Consider the following 5,009-nt stretch of genomic DNA (forward strand, 5'->3'; position numbering starts at 1 on the left):
TCCTCTACATCCCTCTTACCTTCTCTCTATGATCTCGGGCTGGATTTACGCTGGTTCGACAATCTGAAGCCACCACGATACTCCTTGAGAAGTTCTCTACATATCTGCCGGAGCGGATCGTTGGTGGGTTTGAGTTGAAGTTCATCCTTGGTTTAAGGTAAGACATTTTATTCAGAATTTGGGTTTTCCATAGTTATAGGAAATGTAATACACGGAAAAATACTAAAGTTTAGTTCTGAGAGTTGTTGAATTCAGGGTGTTGCTCAAGGAACCCTGCGAGTGCAGGACCGGTGTTTTAGGGGGTTTCTTTTTAGTGTCAGGTAAGTGAATAAACTAAAACAGTTATTTTCCATGCAAACTATATTATTATTTATCAGCAAATTTATTTTTAGGAAGCATGTATAATATATATGAAGAGATTGGTAATAATGCAGGTTTGGGAAAATACTGCTATTATGTTGAAGTGTATATATATTAGTATGATATACTAGGAAATATGATTTTTAGAATGGAATGTACAGTTTATTCAGCATTGTGTGACATGAATATTATTTTACTTGAAAAGTATTATGTTATGGAAATTTTATGAATAAAGCATGTTTTATAGATTATGAGATAATGCAGTACCTTATGGTTTCAAATACATGATAAATGAATTATTGATTAAGAACGATATTTATGAAATGTTCGGCGCAAGGCCGTGATTAATAGCAGGCGCAAGGCCGTGTATGATATATGATTTCGGCGCAAAGCCGTATGTATGATTTTGGCGCAAGGTCACAGATATGAAAGAAACGGGGGCAGGGCCTTACGTATTTATGATATTTTAGAAAATGTCATCAATCTATTTATGTTAGACAAGTATATTATCATGTATTATATGTTATCAGAGCCTCGATGTTAGTTTAGTTCAATTACAGGAGCACGGTACCGTTACTATACAGATCAGATATTATGTTCAGACTTGTGCTAACCACCCCACAAGGGAGTGGGAGATGGATAGTCGATGTGACTTTCAGTGGAGAGTTGTAGACATCCACTTGGTAGTCCGGACTAGGGTGTGGCGGGTCCATCGTACTTACAGACATTTTTGACTCAATATTGGTCGACCAGCCATTGTCAGGTCCCGCCTTCGGGTTGCACAACCCGTCACGGGGGATAATACATGACATCAGCTAACTACACATCCTGGGTAAATTTTCATTATTATTAGTTATATAAGACATTTTATGATCAGTATAAACTATTAGAAATTATGAAAGTTATGTTTATTCAGATATGTCATGATGAATGTTTTCAGGTATATGAAATATAGTGTATATGTATAATTGCATCAAATATTCATGTTGCCACACAACTGTATTTAGTTTATTTTCCCTTACTGAGAGGTGTCTCACCCCCGAACATTAAATAATTTTCAGGGAACCCAGAAAGACCGGCGGAGCGAGGCTGCCGTTGAGATAGATTGTTACTACCCCGTTATGAGGGTAAGTTTTGATTTAGGAATAGAAGATTTATGTTATGGGTTCCTAGATATGTATATATTTTGTATTTTTGGGAGATTGTATATAAATATAGTATTTTGGGATTTAGTTGACTCTGATCTTATGTATTTTATGCATTGAGAATGTGATTTATATTTACTGCTGCTTAGGTTTCCGCTATGAATGTCAGGTGTGTCCCCGTTACCCACAGGTTCGGGTTAACTTTATTATTAATTATGTTTTAATATATGATTATATAAGTAGGTCGTTACAATTACACTTATGTATTTCACTTTCGGTGGTTCTCAGGGCATCCCTCCCCATCGTTCCCTCTACGTACTGAGCATTCCTACCCATCGTTCTCAACATGTACTTCACTTTTGTCATGTTACATTTTCACATTGACCTACTCGTAGTAATTTAGTAAAACGACCTCCTCATGTCACTGCCAACGTTTTACCCCCTTTATATAAATGACAATATAACCACCTCCTTAAATCCTGCCAATGTTATATTGTGATTTATATCAAGGACAATATAACGAACTCCTCAAGTTGCCAATGTTATATTGTGAAATACCCGAATAACCACCCAGAACCAATCACCCTAGATACATCAATACATTTACAACAATATTCACAACATCTCACACAAAACAAACCATCCAAACACATCAATGCATTTACATCAGTATTCACAAGCAGATAGTATTCACAACTAGACAGTATTCACAACTGGACATTTATAAAGGGTTATTCTCATGCCATACGGTTTTTCCCAAATATGAATTATAATAAAAACCCATTATTTTCAAATGCCTAATCCATTCAGAAAAAAAAATCATACTATATTTATAAACGACTCATTTACTCGAAATTAATCAGTTCAAATTTAATAAAAAGCTGGTATAATTTATTCACTTTACCTGATCCTCGAAGTTCTGCCTAAAACAAACGGAAAACGGAATCCTGTATTCCACAAATCCTAACTTAATCCGTTCAACCACAGAATGCCTAATATCTTAACATTTCCAAGTCCACATAATTTAAATAGCTAATAAATCTTAAAACAACTCCTTTACCCTAATTTTTGAGTAGTGCCCAAGAACTCCAAATCACGAATCCGCTTCGATTATCTTGGAGAGAATCGCCCCTAGAACTTTGTGGTGGTTTCTGATCATCGAATCGGGCTGAATCCGGGCTAGAATCGAAGAGAGAGGGCAGAGAGGCCAAAGCCCTAGAGAGAGAGAATGAGAGGAGAGAGTGGCTTCAAAGAAAATAACTTACGACATATTTATAAGTTGTAGGCCCACGTGTACTCGTCGGCAAGAACAGAAGACTCATCAACGAGTCAAAGGACACTCAACGACGATAACAAAGGGTTCGTCGATGAATCCTTAAGTCTGAAATTTCCTGCTTTCAGGATCTCCTCGTCGACGAGCACAGGGCACTCGTTGCTATGATGCCCCTTCAAATTTTCTTTCTTCTTCTTTTATTTATTTTTCTTTTATTTTTCTGGGTTTGAATTACTATAGAAGAAGTAATACAGAATATTTCTTGTGGGAAACCAAGTGAGGATATTCTAATTTGGAAACTCAATGATAAAGGAAGTTGTTGTAAAATTGAGTACATGACACACACGGCGGAAGATGTAGAAACAAAAAGGAACTCTGAGTCTCAACAACACTTAACCAATATGAATGAAAGAACAACAACCAATAACACAAGAATGAAAGCAAATGGAATTCAATATTCACTACAATGTGAAAACACCACAATACACCAGTTTTTCAATGATCTACTTCTTTTAATACACTCAGAAATACAATATATAAAAGTTATTCGAAGGTTTCCCTCCAAATGCCCAACCACTATAACGTCCAAATTCAAATTTCAAAAACCTGCTCGTAGCCCAGAACTGCTTGTTGACGAGAACATGGATTCATCGACGATACCAAGAAGACAATTCGTCAACAATTCTGATCACTCGTCGACGGACCTTTAAAACAGCTCTTGGTATCTTAGGATCTCTAAACTTTTGGGCCTCTTGGGATCTTCTCGTCGACGAACACAGGACACTCATCGACGAGGCCTTGCTATATCTTTGTCGATGAACACAGGGCATTCATCAATGATCTCCTGCTATGCTGCCATGAACCCTTCATGTTTTTCCTTCTTCCTTTTTTGCTTAAGAAAAGCAAAGTATAAGAGCCACAAACAACAATCTCCACCTTGGCGATTATACACCCCTTAGGAGAATCTCGAAAAACATGTTCAATTGCCCCACCTTGAACTTGAGAACATTTGGTTGGTTATGTCTCCCTTCTATCACTTGGAGACATGGAGTAAGTCCAAGCAATGCTTGAACTTCTTTGAAGTAACTTGTTTCGTCAGAATATCTGCTGCATTTTTAGACGTGTGAACTTTCTCTAAGATGAGCTCACCCAAAGCAATCAATTCCCGAACCCTGTGGAACCTCACATCAATGTGTTTGGTTCTGGCATGGTAAATTTGATTCTTCACCAAGTAAATAACACTCTAACTATCACAATGCAGCACCACTCCATCTTTGTTGTAATCCCAGCTCTATGACTAAACCAGTAAGTCATAAGGCTTCCTTTACAATTTCGACAACTATCTTATACTCTGCCTCAGTCATGGATAATGCTACTAGAGACTGTACCATGGATCTCCAACACACCGATCCTCCTACAAGAGTAAACACATATCCTGTTGTAGACCTATTGTCATCCATATCTCCAGCATAATCAGCATCAACAAACCCTATAACTGAAGGACAACCCTGTTGCTTGCTGAACATGATGCCATATCATGATGTACCCCATAAGTATCTAAGTATCCATTTGACGACTTCCCAATGCTGCCTTCCTAGATTAGAAAGAAACTTACTTACCATGCTCACTGCATGAGTCAAATTTGGCCTTGTACACACCATGGCATACATCAAACTCCCCACAACACTAGCATAGGGGACCATTGACATGTCCCGAATTTCCTCATTCGTACTTGGGCAATCTGCAGTAGACAACTTGAAATGATTTGCTAGAGGTGTACATACCAGTCTTGCATCAGCCATGCTAAACCTCTCCAATACCTTTCTGTACATAACCACCCTAAGATAACCATAACCTCCCTGCAATTCTGTCACGGCGAATCTTCATCCCAAGTATTTTCTTGGCTGAACCAATATCCTTCATGTCAAATTCCTTATACAACAGGTCCTTTAACTGATTCACCTCAGTTAAATCCTTTGTAACTATCAACATATCATCGACATACAATAACAAGAAAATAAGTGAGTCATTATCAAGTTTGTTCACATATACGCAGTATTCATACTCACATTGTTTGTAGCCAATTTTGATCATGTAGGAATCAAACAGTTTATACCATTGTCTTGAAGACTGTTTCAGCCCATAAAGAGATTTCTTCAACCTTCAAACAAAATTTTCTTTTCCCGGTTCAATGAATCTCTATGGCTATACCATGTAGATTTATTCCTTCA

Source organism: Malania oleifera, chromosome 1 (genome assembly GCF_029873635.1).
Source record: "Malania oleifera isolate guangnan ecotype guangnan chromosome 1, ASM2987363v1, whole genome shotgun sequence".
Lineage (NCBI taxonomy): Eukaryota > Viridiplantae > Streptophyta > Magnoliopsida > Santalales > Ximeniaceae > Malania > Malania oleifera.